We start from the raw sequence: 18,741 nt of genomic DNA, 5'->3' as shown, positions 1-18,741 counted from the left end.
GGTGTGCAATTCTAAATCTTTCCAGACAAACTAATGCTGTTTCACATGGTACAATTCAGCCTTAGCAATGAACAGAAGCATTTTGAGATTAATATCCATTTCCATGTTCAAACTGAGCATCATATTATGACATTTTATATTGACAACACTGCAAGCTGAGATGATAGCATTTTAAACTGAATGAGGTGAATGATTTACTACTAATACAAATTACACTGCATTTCTGAACCTTATATGAACTAGGAATGACTGCATGTCACAGTCTGTTTGGAAATATTACAGTGTTTACATAAAACCCATTGCCTATGCATAAGCAAGTATATCAGCACAGGAGAACTGAAATCTTTAAGCATGGAGTAATTCTTAAAGTTCTTGTGGCAAAAGAAAAAAAAAGCAGCATACTAAATGCATACGTTGTGCTCTGTGCAATAAATAACAAATCCCATGCAAGTCGTACAGTATATCTACCATGTACCTATGGTATATATTACATGGGGACAGAAGTGCCAGTTTCCAGTGCTTAGTTTGTAAAGAAAGAGTGCCAGTGCTCAAGCAATTAAGTGTAAGGGCTCAAGCAATTTTTTTTACTTTCATAACTGATGCAGCAAGTCGAGAGGTGCCGGGGCTATGAACTGCCAAGCCCAGAGGTGCCAGGGCTCAGCCTTGTCAAGCCCTGGCAAAAATTAAGCACTGCCAGTTTCCTATAGCTATCTAAAGAAGGGAGCACAGGAGGAAAACCAGGGATAAAGTAATGTTGGATGAAAATATTTATAACAGTTTTAGGTAAGTAAATGTGACTGTGTCTTATTCTTTCTGAAAAAGTGGGCTAATCCTTTAGAATCACCGAATCATGGAAGTATGTAAATGGGTTCAAAATGTCTCAAGTTTCTGCTTTCCTCTTCCTTTGAATGCTGCTTTGAACTGAAAAAAATCAATCTTCAGAAAAAGAAGATATGCCAATTAGCATGGAAAAATGAGACAAATTGAAGTCACTAACTACGTAAGAGATGAGGGAGGGTCTGAATCTTACAGATTTGCTGCCCATTCATACCAAAATACCATGTATCATATACCAGCTCAGAAAATGTTAGAGTTTTAAACAAACTATGCAGATGAACCACATCAGTTGTTTTAATGCCTCAGCTCCCTTCATTTCTTCCCTTAAACCAAGAAGAGGCAGCATAGCCTACGAGTACACTCAGAGCTAATGTGCATGGTCAGTTCCTCTTTCCAATGACACTGTGATTATTAAAGATGTATATTGTGGTAGTGTCTAGTGGCCAACCAGGCCCCATTGTGGTAGGTGCTGAACAGAATAAATGACAGTCTATCTATTTTACGTACTTACTATAGTATCTGAACACCTCACACATTTAAGTGTATTTATCTGCACCACATCCTTGTGAAGTAGGACAGTTTATCCCTATTTTACAGATGGAGAACTAAGGCGCTGGGTGACTTGCCCAAGGTTGCACAAGAAGTCTGTAATGGAGCAGGGAATTGAACCCAGGTCCCAGACTAACATCCTAACCACTTTCTCTCTCTGACCTAAAGAGTTTACATTCTAAAACACAAGACATAACAAGTGAACTGGGGTAAAGAGGGAGAGAGAGAGTAGGGTGACAAAAATATTAGGATGCATGCTATTATTAGCCAAACAGGAACACTAATCACATAGTTTTCCCTGATAATCCATGCAGTGTTATCAACACGTATGCTGTTCTTGAAGCTACAGAACAGCTTGTTAAGCCAGCAGAACTCCATAAGGGACCATGCTCTAACAATTAGCCCCTGGGAGTATAGGCTCTGTTCTGCCACTAACTCCTTTAGAAGTTTTTCAGAAATAAGCTTATATTTTAAAACTACCTGTGATTTTCTAGAAATTTTTTTTCGAACTGAACAAATTAGTCTATTGTGTATAACAGGAAACAATTTAAAATGTTAAACTTATAATCAGCGCAAGCAATTTAATACATTAACTTATAACCAGATTGGTTGACTGGATCTGCCAGAACTGGGTTCCTTGGAAGGAAATAAAGGAAATAACCCACATGGCCACATATATCCCTGCTGAAGTCAACATATGACTTTAGTTTACTGTGTTCAAGTGGGATCCCAATTGCCCAAAATGCACTCCAACTGCCCTTAAATTTAAAAGCAAGAGTAAAACAATAATTAGAGGCCACTTAAACAAAAATATCCTTTCAACTGCTCAGACACTTAGTCCCACAACCAATGTTAAGCTCTAGGTCTCACACCCAGAGCCACCTTAATCATTTACATTATTAAGCTCTTCAGTCCATTGTTGTTCACTCTGCTCAGAACTGCCTTAACATATGTGGTTGTTTGGAGATTCCGAGGTGACATGGTCAGTTTGATGAAGTATACATACGCTTTTGGCACTGCATATCTGCAATATCACGGACGGTCAAAGAGGCGCCTGTTATAAAAATACACAGTGAAACACAAATGGAGGACTGCTCTTTCTCAAAGGCTAACGTAATGCATTCCTTCTGTTTAGGCTCATTTTCCAGCCTTTCACATTCTTTGTGAACAAGAGTTATAAAACAAGCCTGATGCTGGCCAATTATTTTTACTTTGAAGGCCATTAATCAAGATTGACTAAGAAAATGAAGACAGCTAAGCAAAATTTCATATGTGACTAGAGTGAGATTAAAATAAAACCAGATGGGGATGGACAGAGACGCTAACCATTTTTTTTAACTCGTGTAATAAATGTCTTTTACAAATTACAGCACTCTTATTTTCTTACAGTAAATCAAATTGGGTCATAATGTACAAGTGGTCTCATTGCTGAAATGTCAAAAATAGAACCTGCCTTGTTCTCCCAGAGTAATTCCTCAAATCTAAACCAGCAGTGTGGCCTGACAGCCTATAAACCATCTACCTGGATGCAGATCAGTTTTAAGGTAACTGTCTGTAGCTGATAGATGTATTTCCCAAGCCCGCAAAGTAAGCCATACATTGAAATCCATAGAATCCATATTCTTAAGGGTCTGAATTTTTAGTTTATCTGTATTTGTTTATCGCTGTTCCTGGTATCTCTTCCCTTTCTACCATGTTTTTTCATTGAATTCTCTCTTTTTGCCCCTTTTCCAGTCTCTTTTAAGTGAAATGGTTGCCTCACAATGTGCAAGTGTGAATCAACCTTTTGAACCCAGGATGTTTGAGTGGGTTTGAAATGAAGAAAATGGAAAGTTCATCCAATTCCTGTTCTTCTGGTCCAATCTCTTTACAAACATTGGGTCACACAAATGAAGTCTAAAAACCCAGTACATTCTGCTTAGTTCTGTTCTCAGAGCAAATGAGTTTGGGTTGCAAGCTTTCAAGGGAAGCTGATCAGTGGGGAAATTTAATAGCCACCTTCCTAGATCCTTGGACATTTCATGAGACTGCCCTCTCCTTCATTCACTTCCACCCAGTCTCCATCTTCTCAATGGCTCTCCCAAAGTCTATCCTTCCAAAAATTATGCCTTCTGAGTCTCCATCCCCAATTCCATACTTGGAGAGGGATAAAATTGCAAAGGCAGTTATTGCTGTTCATAGGAGTAGCTTTTGATCAGATTTCCACCTGAAAATCCTCAGGCAAGTCAGAGAAACATGTAGCAAAGCAGGCCTGCTTTGATCCTCCAAAAGGCACAGAGTTTCTACTCCATGAATTTCAAAGGATAGAGCTTTGGTGGCATCTGAAATCTACCAACACTCTTATATGGCCTGCATTACTGTAGTATCTGAGCAGTTGGGAGTATGAAGCTGAGCTACTGGTCTAACATTTCCACGTCTGAGGGATTCTGATGAATATTCCTCTCCTCTGCAGTGTGTGGCAGAAAGGAATATGTGGCCCAATTGCTAATTAATTCTTAGAACCCAACTGTCAGGCAGGAAAAATAAGGTCCTATTATACACATTTGACAACTGGGAAAACTGAGGCGAAGAGGTTCAGACTTTACCAAAGCCACAGCTGTGGTAGAAATCCAAGCCCATATTAGAGTACAGAACCTGTAGGCTTTGAGTCCTCTACTCAGATCAGACCTCTCCAATTAGGCAGAGGACACAAACTCCCAAAATGCAACAGTTGCTCACCAACCTATGAGCCTCTTCTCATCTCCTCCTAAATCTTTCCCTGAGACCCTCTCTGGTGTGGTCAACTATGTACCACATTTACTCATGCCTGTTCTAATATATTAAGCATTCCATACAACAGTCTATCTGATGCTGTGGAAAGACACTCTACCTCTTTTTGTAAACCACGCTTGTGTAGAGCTGGCTGAAAATTTCAATTAAATTATTTGTGAAGAACTGTCACCATTTTTCAAATGGCTTTATTGTCTGCTCTTTTGAATTAACACCATACATGTGCTGCGTAAGTCTCTAATGGCACATACTCAGAATATATACTTTAAATAATCCACAGAACACTCCTTGATGATTTCAGTGCTGTCTCTATTCACTGACAAATTTTATATCTAGCAGTTTAATTAAATGAATATATAATCTACTCATTCCTATTCCAGGACCACATCATGATCTCCTCAGTACTAACAAGCTCAGCTACTCACAGTAATACATAACCATTTTAGTGTTTCTAATCTGCCTTACTTTTTCTTTTTACAGGAACTACTGCATAAGAGTCAGGGAAAGGCAAACTCCTGAACATCTTATTCAGCCTAGATCCTGATCCTGCAAGGTGCTGAGCACCCTCCACTTCCATTGCCTCCATTAGGACTCATGAGACTTCAGCACTTCCCAGGAGACCATCAGCACCTCAGAATCAGGTCCCAAATGCAGTAGTAAAATTAATTGTCTATTTTCTTCTGCTTAGCATGTGGAGTCTTCATAGGGCTGTAGTATCTCACCATTGCTGCTGAGCTTAAATCCTATATTATCAAACCATTGCACAGAAGGGGTGTGATCAACTCCAGCTAAGCTCTTTGGTGGTTTTAGGTTTCCCAGGTGCTTGCCAGAGTACAAGCTGCTCTGTGGACAGTGACACCTGACTGTGAACTGCGAACTCCTCTGCTTTTCTGCTCAGGTGTTTCTTTTGTCACACAAACCAGTAATTGTCTGCAGGTGTGCTGAACTGTTGGCCAGTATATGGTTCCAATGCATGCTTCAGTAAAACGGGAAAGACTTAATCCAGAGAGATTTAGCCTGCAGTGTTATACAGGCTTCCCATTTAAACTCATCATTGCCTGGCATACAGAATAAAATCCTTTCAACCTGTGATGATACAGAATAAAATCCTTTCAACCAGATGGCTGCAAGTATTAGCAGCCGAAAGACCAGGTATGTTCATTAAACATGTTTACTGATGATTCATATCAATCAAATTGCCCAAAGGCTGCCAGTCCCGATCTTGCATGGCTGTGGTAAGGAGGATTCATCATCACTAAACTAGATTTATTTTTCAATATAAACAATAGCTTCTGACTGTGTAGCCAATAGAGATGTTTTGGCTTACTTTAATCAAGTGGAATCAATCGCAGAGGCTGAGAGCAGCATAACAAGGCAGGTAATAGAATCATAGAAATTACAGTTTATGATCTATACCCTTTCCCCAAAGAGAGGGGGAAACCTAATGGGTAAAGCACAGAACTGGGAGCTAAAAGACATGAGTCTGATTTTAAGTACTGCCTCTGACTTCCTGTATGACATTGAGCAAGCCACTTAAGTTATCTGTGCCTCCACTTCTCTCTGTGAACTGTAGAATGGAGATAATATTACACTTCTTACAGACACCTTGGTGATGGGAAACACAGAAACCCTAACAGAGAAACAGCTATCTCCCTGGGAAGTGGTGACAGTTAGTCCATTAGATTGACTGGTACTGAATATCAATTTTAGACCTGAAATGCAGCACCAATTAAAAAAATGAATAGGGAAATAGCCTCTGCTAGATGGTAGGGAATTTGATCACTCTGTTTGGGGCAGTTGGGAAACAAAGGCAATTTTCAAGCGTGCTGCTTGCATCTTGAAAATATGGTCTCTATTCTGGGCACTAAATTGGAGCTGTACAGACACTAAGGTTGGAATTTTCAAGGGATACAGGAGTCAGCGCTCAGGGTCAGAACCAGATAAGAGGCCACATGCCAGTGCTAAGGGTCAGAACTGAACTGAGAGATCAGGAATTGGAGCAGAGTGCCAGAACCAGGTTACCTGGAGTGAGGAAACAGTGGGGCCACAGAAGAGACAGGTATTATCACAGGGATAGATGAATGCTTTGAGCAGTCACTAAATTAGTGGTACTGGTGATGCTGAGCTTAAAAGCTGGTCTGCTGACCCTTCCAACCAATCAGGTGGTACAGTCAATCATGCAGCCAACCAGGCCAGCTGTGCTTATTATGTTGCCTGGAGATGCTGAGAGAATGAACTACATATGGATATATCAGATGAAGAATGGGGAAAGAGCTGGACAAGAGTCTGGAAAATATCGAATTCACACCTCCTTAGATTCTTCCAAAACCAGATTTTTAAACAATTTATTGGACACCTGAGAAATACCTACGTCAGATTTTTCACCTGTTGGAAAATGCTGGAGATGCATGTTGCAGAGCAGACATCAAATCTATCACACCTATTGATTTTGTTGTTCTAAAGTCAAGTGATGGATTGATGTTTCTAGAAGCCCCCCTTGTTCTCTAGAAGCCTCGTCCTAGTCCCAGTTTTGTGTCTCTAAATTTTCATCTTTATTCATTTCCTCTGAGATAGGGCTAACAACAGCTAAGGCCTGTACATGGGACCACACCTTCAGACCAGCTGGATAATGAAGTCACAGTGAATCATTAACTTGTGTTTGACAATGAGAGCACATTCTGTGGGTGCTCTGTAATCTTTTCGGGCTGCCTCTTCGTTTCCAGGTGGAGTCTCAGTTTTGCGGGGGAAGGGGATGTGTTAACTTCTGTATAAAGATCTGAATGGCTTTGGATTTCGCTATGGGAAAAGCTACCTTTTCCTCCCCATATGATACTGTCACTTTTGGGATCAGCTGAAATGACTGAGCTGCCAGGAAGTGCATCTTTTGTGATCAGCCCTTGAATCTAGAACTTGCACCACATGCTGGTCTGAAGTAGCCACAAACCTTTCCATTAGGCATGCTGTGAGGCCCTTATCTTTGCTCAGTGTGGAGGGAGAGGGCAAGAAAGAAAGCTGGGGAATAGGATTGGATCTGGGCTTCATATTTGGATCTGGGCTTCAGGTGGATTTGGGCGTCGTATTTCAGATAGGCTAGTCATTCTGCTGATTGTGTTTTACAAGTAATTGTAAAAATGCATAGAACCACAGGATAGGGGCTTTTTAATGTGTTTAAAATATTAAACAACATCACTATATTTAAAATAAAAGTGTGCTCGGCCAACCATCTGACTAATGCTGCCTTAATGGAGAATTTTTCATTTAATGGGATTAATAACAGAAAAAAATAGCACCAGGGGCCAGATCATGCCTCCCTGCCCTGAGTGTACCAGGAGATTAGCTGGGGGCAATTTCAGCACCAACATAAATTAGGGAGCCTGGAGATTGCTCCAAGTTATGCCTGCCAAAGTTTGCTGGAGGGCAGCATGTTCCAGCCTTGCCTCAGCCTGCCTTAAACAGACTCCTGTGCTGGGTGAAGGGCTGAGGGTGGCACAGAGCTCTCCACCAGCCATGTTGTAAATGAACAAATTTATTTGGGCATAAGCTTTTGTGGGCTAAAACCCACTTCATTGGATGCATGCAGTGGAAAATACAGTAGGAAGATATATGTATACACACAGAGAACATGAAAAATAGGTGTTGCCATACCAACTGTAACAAGACTAATCAATTAAGGTGGGCTATTATCAGCAGGAGAAGAAAAACTTTTGTAGTGATAATCAGGATGGCCTATTTCAAACAGTTGACAAGAAGGTGTGAGTAACAGTAGGGGAAAAATTAGCGTGGGGAAATAGTTCTTACTTTGTGTAATGACAAAGCCCATTGCCAATTCTGTCCACCTATCTATTCAAGGGACACCATCATAGGACCTAATCACGTCAGCCACACCATAAGAGGCTCATTCACCTGCACATCTACCAATGTGATATATGCCATCATGTGCCAGCAATGCCCCTCTGCCATGTATATTGGCAAAACTGGACAACCTCTACGCAAAAGAATAAATGGACACAAATCAGAAGTCAAGAATTATAACATTCAAAAACCAGTCGGAGAACACTTCAGCCTCCCTGGTCACTCAATTTCAGACCTAAAAGTTGCAATTCTCCAACAAAAAAGCTTCAAAAACAGACTCCAACTACAGGTTTCAGAGCAGCAGCTGTGTTAGTCTGTATCTGCAAAAAGAAAAGGAGTACTTGTGGTACCTTAGAGACTCCCAAATTTATTTGAGCATAAGCTTTCGTGAGCTACAGCTCACTTCATCAGATGCATGCAGTGGAAAATACAATAGGGAGATTTTATATACACAGAGAACATGAAGCAATGTGTGTTACCATACACACTGTAATGAGAGTGATCAGGTAAGGTGAGCTATTACCAGCAGGAGAGAAAAAAAACCTTTTGTAGTGATAATCAAGGTGGGCCATTTCCAGCAGTTGACAAGAACATGTGAGGAACAGTAGGGGGGAAAATAAACATGGCTAAATGGTTTTACTTTGTGTAATGACACATCCACTCCCAGTCTTTATTCAAGCTTAATTTAATGGTGTCCAGTTTGCAAATTAATTCCAATTCAACAGTCTCTCGTTGGAGTCTGTTTTTGAAGTTTTTTGTTGTAATATTGCGACTTTTAGGTCTGTAGTCGAGTGACCAGAGAGATTGAAGTGTTCTCCGACTGGTTTTTGAATGTTAAAATTCTTGACTTCTGATTTGTGTCCATTTATTCTGTCCAGTTTGGCCAATGTACATGACAGAGGGGCATTGCTGGCATATGATGGATGTGTAGGTGAACGAGCCTCTGATAGTGTGGCTGATATGATTAGGCACTATGATGGTGTCCCCTGAATAGATATGTGGACACAGTTGGCAACGGGCTTTGTTGAAAGGATAGGTTCCTGGGTTAGTGTTTTTGTTGTGTGGTGTGTGATTGCTGGTGAGTATTTGCTTCAGGAATTAATTTGCAAACTGGACACCATTAAATGAGGCTTGAATAAAGACTGGGAGTGGATGGGTCATTACACAAAGTAAAAACTATTAACCCATGAAAGTTTATGCCCAAATAAATTTGTTAGTCTCTAAGGTGCCACAAGTACTCCTGTTTTTTTTTTTTTTTTTTTTTTTTTGGCTGATACAGACTAACACGGCTACCACTCTGAAATCTGTCACCAGCCACATTGACTCTCCAGCTGCCTGCATTCTGGGAGACTCCTGAGCTGTCTCTTTTTAGAGCAGCTTTAAGTATCCTTGACACCACTTGAGGAACTTAGCATGAGCCAGGATCTGGCCCACTGATAGTAACTTCACTCACTTGCAGGTGAGCCCAGTGTTTTGATTTTATAATTTGGCTTTGACACTGCATTAGAGTGTGAAGCTGGGTTTAAAGAGGGAGATTCAAATGTGTTCAGTGTTGGTCTAACTGTTCTCCCGTTGAACCGAGTGGGAATGTTACCACTGACTTAATTGGGGCAGAATTAGGCCAAGGCTGGGCGCTTTTGAAAATCCCACCCAACTGTCTCGGCTCAGAATGATTCTTCGTGTTACTAATTGTAGAAACTATTCATTTCACCAATTTAAGATTACATGGGTCAAATTCTTACCTCCTTTGCAGTCCTGCAACCATGCCAATTACAATGCCATCCAGTAGCTGTAACAGAATTTAGCATGAATGTCAACTCCTCCTGACCTCACTTATCTTAAAATTGCTTTGAAGTGTCTCAAACGTACATATAATTTCCATTTAAAATATGAAAATTGGCCAGGGATTAGTCCATAAATCTAATTATTTTTGGTACTGTGAATTTAAAAAAAAACAATATATATAAAAACTTTTTATCTGCACAAGTAAAATGCATTTTTCCTTACACATTTCTGTAATGTTTTTTTCAGGCTAACACATGTTCTAACTACAGACAGGAATCTTCTGGTCTAACCACTACATAATATGCATTTCAATAAACTACCAAAGTATATATTTATCTAGTTGATCAAAACAGCGCAAGAAGTGCCTTTCTGATCTATACACTGGGGGCCCTAATTCTGCAATGGGAACTGCTAGCACTGACCCTGTGTCCATCTCTTCTGTGCTAGTGGTTTCCGCTATGCAACAGCGGACTGTAGTGAAGTCTCCAATTTTTGTCATGGAGGTTGTGGAAGTCATAGAAGCCGTGACTTCCAGAGACCTCCGTGACTTCGGCCTTGGCAGCTGGGAGCTGCAGGGTACTTGTGGCACCTTAGAGACTAACCAATTTATTTGAGCATGAGCTTTCGTGAGCTACAGCTCACTTCATCGGATGCATACTGTGGAAATCGCAGAAGACATTATATACACAGACACCATGAAACAATACCTCCTCCCACCCCACTCTCCTGCTGGTAATAGCTTATCTAAAGTGATCATCAAGTTGGGCCATTTCCAGCACAAATCCAGGTTTTCTCACCCTCCGCCCTCCCACAAACAAACTCACTCTCTTGCTGGTAATAGCCCATCCAAAGTGACCACTGTCTTCACAATGCGTATGATAATCAAGGTGGGCCATTTCCTGCAGAAATCCAGGTTCTCTCACCCCCTCACCCCCCTCCAAAAACCACACACACAAACTCACTCTCCTGCTGGTAATAGCCTATCCAAAGTGACCACTCTCCTTACAACCTGCATGAAAATCAAAGTGGGCCATTTCCAGCACAAATCCAGGTTTTCTCACTCCCCCACCCCCATACACACACAAACTCACTCTCCTGCTGGTAATAGCTCATCCGAAGTGACCACTCCCCCTACAATGTGCATGATAATCAAGGTGGGCCATTTCCAGCACAAAACCAGGTTTTCTCACCCCCCCCCCCCCCCCCACACACACACAAACTCACTCTCCTGCTGGCAATAGCTCATCCAAACTGACCACTCTCCCCACACTGTGCATGACAATCAAGGTGGGCCACTTCCAGCATAAATCCAAGTTTAACCAGAACGTCGGTGGGGGGGAGGAAAAAACAAGGGGAAATAGGCTACCTTGCATAATGACTTAGCCACTCCCAGTCTCTATTTAAGCCTAAATTAATAGTATCCAATTTGCAAATGAATTCCAATTCAGCAGTTTCTCGCTGGACTCTGGATTTGAAATTTTTTTGTTGTAAGATAGCGACCTTCATGTCTGTAATTGCGTGACCAGAGAGATTGAAGTGTTCTCCGACTGGTTTATGAATGTTATAATTCTTGACATCTGATTTGTGTCCATTTATTCTTTTACGTAGAGACTGTCCAGTTTGACCAATGTACATGGCAGAGGGGCATTGCTGGCACATGATGGCATATATCACATTGGTGGATGTGCAGGTGAACGAGCCTCTGATAGTGTGGCTGATGTTATTAGGCCCTGTGATGGTGTCCCCTGAATAGATATGTGGGCACAGTTGGCAACGGGCTTTGTTGCAAGGATAGGTTCCTGGGTTAGTGGTTCTGTTGTGTGGTATGTGGTTGTTGGTGAGTATTCGCTTCAGGTTGGGGGGTTGTCTGTAGGCAAGGACTGGCCTGTCTCCCAAGATTTGTGAGAGTGTTGGGTCATCCTTCAGGATAGGTTGTAGATCCTTAATAATGCGTTGGAGGGGTTTTAGTTGGGGGCTGAAGGTGACAGCTAGTGGCGTTCTGTTATTTTCTTTGTTATCTCTCTGGTCACGCAATCAGAGACATGAAGGTCGCTATCTTACAACAAAAAAACTTCAAATCCGGAGTGGTCACTTCGGATGAGCTATTACCAGCAGGAGAGTGAGTTTGTGTGAGTATGGGGGTGGGGGAGTGAGAAAACCTGGATTTTTGCTGGAAATGGCCCACTTTGATTTTCATGCAGGTTGTAAGGAGAGTGGTCACTTTGGATAGGCTATTACCAGCAGGAGAGTGAGTTTGTGTGTGTGGTTTTTGGAGGGGGGTGAGGGCGTGAGAGAACCTGGATTTCTGCAGGAAATGGCCCACCTTGATTATCATACGCATTGTGAAGACAGTGGTCACTTTGGATGGGCTATTACCAGCAAGAGAGTGAGTTTGTTTGTGGGAGGGCGGAGGGTGAGAAAACCTGGATTTGTGCTGGAAATGGCCCAACTTGATGATCACTTTAGATAAGCTATTACCAGCAGGAGAGTGGGGTGGGAGGAGGTATTGTTTCATGGTGTCTGTGTATATAATGTCTTCTGCGATTTCCACAGTATGCATCCGATGAAGTGAGCTGTAGCTCACGAAAGCTCATGCTCAAATAAATTGGTTAGTCTCCAAGGTGCCACAAGTCCTCCTTTTCTTTTAATGTCAAAACAAGACCTATGTGCATCAGATTCCTGTCCCTAATTTGGAAATAGCAGCTTGCGCTTCTGCATTAGAAAGGAGATTGTTTAAACACTTTAAAACTGTGTAAGATTCTGAAACACATAAAAAGACAATTTTCACCAAAATGCAATTTTTAGACCAAAAAATGTGGGTGGGGGTTCAGAATGCCCTCAGCTCACATGAAATAGTTCCAGGACATCCTACCCAGTTATGTCACTCAATTTTAGTCAGCCTGTAAAGAGACATAACATTTCATAACAATGACATGTCTGCTTGGGAAATGGCAAGGGATGGGGAGCGGGTGGGAAGCAGTTCTGAAAATCATCTCATTCATCTATATAGAAAAGCTTACCTTCTTCAACTGAACCAGGTTACATTTAAAAATATTTTAAAACAAATTGAAAAATTAAAGGGCTTGTTACCTGGGAAAGGATTCAGGTTTCAAAGTAGGAGTGGGAAGAAGAATCGCCTGATTTCTCTGCTACTTGTGGGTATTTTGATTGAATTTAGCACATCTCAAGCTGCCAAACGCCAATGCTACTCATATGAAGCAGCACTGCTTCTCCAATTAAAAAGTGGAAGCGCAGCTGCTTCCAAGCAAGTGGAAAGGAAAGTTGGCTTGAGTGGCAGCAAAGGGAGGGGGTCAGGGGAAAGTATATAGAAGTGCTAATTTCTTTATAAGAAGTTGGAGGGGGAGGGAGAAGTTATGGGCTGGCAATGTCAGAAGAGCCCATCAGAACAGAGTATGATTTTGTTACCTAGCACTACCTAGCTTTCCTCTTGCTAACACAGCTTCTTTATTATTCTCTCATCTTTAACATCTCTACCACTTTGCAGTATTTCTCTCATTTTCCCACTTTCCCTGCCTTTCCAAGTGGGGAACAGGGAGAATTCTAGATAAGGGAGCTTTTGAGTTTCTACTCAAGAAAAGAAAGACTAATGGGAATCCACAGCATGAGCTCCCCAAAGAATAAATTAGGTATATGTGACATACTTTTTTGGGGGGAGGGCCGGAAAAATGATCAAATATGAATACCTGAAAAGAGCAGAATCCAATACAAATAGAATACTGGCATTTTCTTATCCCTGTTATCAAAGCTCTTCACAGTCCAGACCTGCTTCTGGCTGATCTGTTAATGGTATGCTGCAATCTGTACGCAACAAGAGTTGTGAAAAGCAATAAAAACATCTCTAATATATGATGTCTCTCAGACACGCATAACATCCAGAAGCAACCGCATGCAAATTTTATGGTGCCTACATTAATTATCTTACCAATAAAGCATCAAGGGAAGTAACCAGCTATCCCAGATCTGGTTCATGCTTATTAAAAATGTGGGGATTTATGTGTGACAAATTAAGAAAAGCAGCTGTCTAGAAAACATTCAAACAATTAAAGCTCAAACATTCTCAAATTCTGAGATGTGTTTGAAATCAGAACTCAGAAATAGATCAGAATTTTTCAACTAGCCCATATATTTCTAATGGACCAAACTCCAGAGCCAAACAAACCCAGACTCCGGACTGTCTAGAATCCAGTTGTAAACTTACATTTCACAGTTTCTGACTGTCCTATAAACCAACATACGAATAAAGAGGGAAGATTTACATCAAGTAGTTTGCCTTAGTGGACAGTGGGCCAAATGGGGGAAATCAATCAATGAGTGCTAGGAGCCTAGGCATGTCTGAAAATCCTGCTATGCATCTAACTGCATCTTTAAGTGCCTAAATACCTTTACAAGTCTGTCCCTTAGGTGTTTAAGAATCTAAGGCCATTTCTATACTACTACTTATATCGGTGAAAAAACCACACCCCTGAGTGACATAAGTTTTGACAGCATAAGTGGTAGCGTGCACAGTGCTATGGTGGCAGGAGAGCTTCTCCAGCCGACATAGTTACAGCCACTCGTTGACGTGGTTTTAATATGTTGATGGGAGAACTCTCTCATGCAGCTGTTCTCTGCCAATGGGAGAGACTGACAGTGGCGCAGCTGCATCGGTGCAACTGTGTCGCTGTGAGGTCTCTATTGTAGACATAGCCTAAATCCCTTTTTTTAAAAAGTGATGCGAGCCTTTCTCCCTCCTCCGCACCCCCATGACTAGAGGGGTGTTAATGGGCCATTTTACCTTGAATGGTCCCTTGAAATATGTGTTAACTCTCTGTGCTAAACTACCTGTTCCACCTTGTATTTAGCTGTGACCCTCTGTGTACATTTCCCAGACCTGAAGAAGAGCTTTGTGTAACTTGACAGCTTGTCTCTCTCACCAACAGCACTTGGTCCAATAAGAAAAATTACTTCATCCACCTTGTCTCTCTCATATTTCCCTAATGTCTAATGATGGAGTTCGACTATGGGTAAATTAATACTGAAATTAAACAACAACATGGTGTCAGTAACTCTGAATTCCCTCGGCTGGGGCTAACCAGCTCAGTCCTCAGGCTGGTTAACAAGCCCAGCTACGCTGAAGCAGAATCACCTGATTGACCAGCCTGTTCAGTTGGCTGCAAAGAGCCAGCAAGTCAGCATTTAAGTTCAGTGGCAGGTCGCTGGCTGCTCAATGCATATACCTGCAGCTGAAATCACGCCTGTGCCTGCCTTATTCCCAGCTTTGCTCCAGCATTGTTTCTGTCCTGTTCCAGTCCATCCCAGCTCTGCTACCCTGCTTGCTCCTGACTCCAGCTCTGACCTTCGGCTTGACTCATGCTTCCTAGCTCTGGTTCTGATTCTTGGTTGACTCCTCGTTCCTGATTGCCTCTGGTCTGACCACTAGGCTTGACCGCCCACGCCCTGGTCCTTGACCATTTGAGAAGACATGTTTTAGCTGCAGGGATGATAAGCCAACATCTCTTTGGTGGAGTTAGTGGATGCCTTGCAGAATTTACACACCCAGGTCAATGGCCTGCAGGTCCAGAATGTACCATGGCAGGCACAAGTCTCACAATCTGTCACCCAGACACATCAAGCCATGTAGACCCCAGCTTTAAAAAGAAACAGTAAAAGGACCAGGAAAAGAGATGCCACCAGGGCCAAACAGAGTAAAAGAGGCAGTCAGAGGCAAAAAGGTATCCTTTAGAAATTGGAAGTCAAATCCTGCAGAGGAATAAACTCTGGCAAGCCAAATGTACAAGTATAATTAGGCAGGCCATAAAAGAATTTGAAGGGAAACTAGCTAAAGACACAAAGACACAAACTAACAGCATATTTTAAAGTACATCAGAAACAGGAATACTGCCAAACAGTCAGTGGGGCCACTAGATAATTGAGGTGCTAAAGGAGATCTCAAGAAGGACTCGGTCATTGTGGAGAAGCTAAATACATTCTCTGCATCAGTCTTCATTGCAGAGGATGTAAGAGAAATTCCCACACCTTAGCCATTCTTTTTAGGTAATAAATCTGAGGAACTGTCCCAGAGTGAGGTGTCAATAGAGGAGGCATTGGAACAGAGCTACTAACTGTGGTATCAGGTTTCAGAGTGGTGGCCGTGTTAGTCTGTATCAGCAAAAACAACGAGGAGTCCTTGTGGCACCCTAGAGACTAACATTTATTTGGGCATAAGCTTTCGTGGGCCAAAACCCACTTCATCAGATGCATTGAGTGGAAAAATACAGTAGGCATATATAATATATTACAGCATATGAAAAGATGGGAGTTGCCTTACCAAGTGGGGGGTCAGTGCTAACGAGGCCAATTCAATCAAGGTGGAAGTGGTCTAGTCTCTTCAGTTGACAAGAAGGGGTGAGTATCAACAGAGGGAAAATTACTTTTTATAGTGACCCATCCACTCCCAGTCTTTATTCAGGCCTAATCTGATTGGTGTCCAGTTTGCAAATTAATTCCAGTTCTGCAGTTTCTCGTTGAAGTCTGTTTTTGAAGTTTTTTTTGTTGAAGAATTGCCACTTTTAAGTCTGAGTGTCCAGGGAGACTGAAGTACTCTCCTACTGGTTTTTCAGTATTACAATTCTTAATGTCTGTGGAGCCATGCAGGTACCCATATCAGTGCCACTGACTTGAAGGTATATATTGTCCCCAAATCTGAAATAGTTATGGGTGAGGACAAAGTCACAAAGTTCAGCCACCAGGTTTGTTGTGACGTTATCCGGGATACTGTTCCTAATGGCTTGTAGTCCATCTTCATGTGGAATGTTGGTGTAGAGAGTGTCTACATCCATAGTGGCTAGGATGGTGTTTTCAGGAAGATCACTAATGGATTGTAGTTTCCTCAGGAAGTCAGTGGTGTCTTGAAGATAGCTGGGAGAGCTGGTAGCATAGGTCCTGAGGAGAGAGTCCCTTAGCCAGACAATCCTGCTGTCAGGGTGGCAATGCCTGAGATGATGGGGTGTCCAGGATTCCCAGGTTTATGGATCTTGCATAGCAGATAGAATGCCCCTGGTCGGGGCTCTAGGGTGTTTCTGTGTAGATTTGTTCCTGTGTTTCTTCAGGGAGTTTCTTGATCAGATAGTGCAGTTTCTTTTGGTAACCCTTAGTGGGATCAGAGGGTAATGGCCTGTAGAACGTGGAGTCAGAGAGTTGTCTAGCAGCCTCTCATTCATATTCTGACCTATTCATGATGACTACAGCACCTCTTTTGTCAGCCTTCTTGATTATAATGTCAGAGTTGTTTCTGAGGCTGTGGATGTTGTTGTGTTCTGCACAGCTGAGGTTATGGGGCAAGTTATGGGGCTTTTCCACAATTTCAGCCCATGCACGTCAGTAGGAGAGCACTTCAATCTCCCTAGACACTCAATAACAGGCTTAAAAGTGGCAATTCTTCAACAAAACTTCAAAAACGGACTCCAATGAAAAACTGCAGAACTGGAATTAATTTGCGAACTGTACGCCATCAAATTAGGCCTGAATAAAGACTGAGTGGACGGGTCACTACAAAAAGTAATTTTCCCTCTGATACTCACACCTTCTTGTCAACTGTTGAGAATAGGCCACTTCCACCTTGATTGAATTGGCCTTGTTAGCACTGACGCCACACTTGGTAAGGCAACTACCATCTTTTCATGTGCTGTAATATATATACTGCTTACTGTATTTTTCACTCCATGCATCAAAGTGGGTTTGAGCCCCTAAAGCTTATGCCCAAATAAATTTGTTAGTCTCTAAGGTGCCACATGGACTCCTTGTTTTAACTGTGGTATGTAACCGATCACTTAAATCATCCTCTAATCTGATGACTAGAGGGTGGTTAATGTAACACTAATTTTTTTTTTCAAAAGACTCCAGAGGTGATCCTGGTAATTACCGGCTGATAAACCTAATTTCTGTACCAGGCAGACTCACTGAAACTATAGGAAAGAACATAGTGATCAGATATATAAATGAACATGACGGAGAAGAGTCAACATGGCTTTTGTAAAAGGAAATCATGCTTCACCAATCTATTAGAATTCTTTGAGGGGATCAAGAAACATATGGACCCAGATGATCCAGTGGATAATGCCTTTAACAAGGTGCCACATCAAAGGCTCTTAAGAAAAGTAAGCAGTCAAGGGATACTAGGGAAGGTCCTCTCATGGATCAGTAACCGGTTAAAAGATAGGAAACAAACGATAGGAAGAAATGGTTAGTTTTCAGAATGGAGAGCAGTAAATAGTGGGATCCCTGAAGGATCTGTATTGGGACCAGTGCTGTTCAACATATTCATAAATGATCTGGAAATGGGGGTAAATAATGAGGTAGCAAAATTTGCAGATGATATGAAATTATTTAAGGTAGATAAATCCAAAGCTGAAGAATTACAAAGAGATCTCACAAAACTGGGTGACTGCAACAAAATGGCAGATGAAATTCAGTGTTGATAACTGCAAAGTAACGTACATTGGAAAAACAATCCCAACTCTATATACACAATGATGGAGTCTAAATTAGCTGTTACCACTTGAGAGAGTGATCTTGGACGGTATTCTGAAAACATCAACTCAATGTGCAGCAGCACTCCAAAAAGGCTGATAGAATGTGAGGAACCATTAGGAAAAAGATAGATAATAAATTAGAAAATACGATAATGATGCCATATAAATCCATAGTACACCCATATCTTGAATAGTATGTGTAGTCCTGCTCACTCTATCTTTAACAAATATATATATTAAAAATGGCAACAAAAATGATTAGGGTTATGGAACAGGCTTTGAATAAGATTACCATTCAAAATAGATATCCCTTGCTACTTATTAATGAACTCTTCAAGAACTTGCACTTTGAAAATCTTCACCAAGCTGGACCTCCATGGGGCTTATAACTCACTCTGAATCCAGGAAGAGGATGTGT

General features: G+C 41.6%; 1 long non-coding RNA gene across 1 annotated transcript; it reads left to right on the top strand.

The window, feature by feature from the left end:
* Positions 1-7,878: 7,878 nt before the first annotated feature.
* LOC122464429 lies at positions 7,879-17,125 on the top strand. The gene is made up of 3 exons (XR_006288443.1): positions 7,879-7,905; positions 16,690-16,695; positions 16,956-17,125. It is a non-coding gene; the product is annotated as an uncharacterized LOC122464429 (long non-coding RNA).
* Positions 17,126-18,741: the final 1,616 nt, after the last annotated feature.

Source organism: Chelonia mydas, chromosome 2 (genome assembly GCF_015237465.2).
Source record: "Chelonia mydas isolate rCheMyd1 chromosome 2, rCheMyd1.pri.v2, whole genome shotgun sequence".
In the NCBI taxonomy this organism is placed as follows: Eukaryota; Metazoa; Chordata; order Testudines; family Cheloniidae; genus Chelonia; species Chelonia mydas.
The sequence above is the reverse complement of the archived record's forward strand: the minus strand, read 5'-3'. Positions and strand labels throughout refer to the sequence as shown.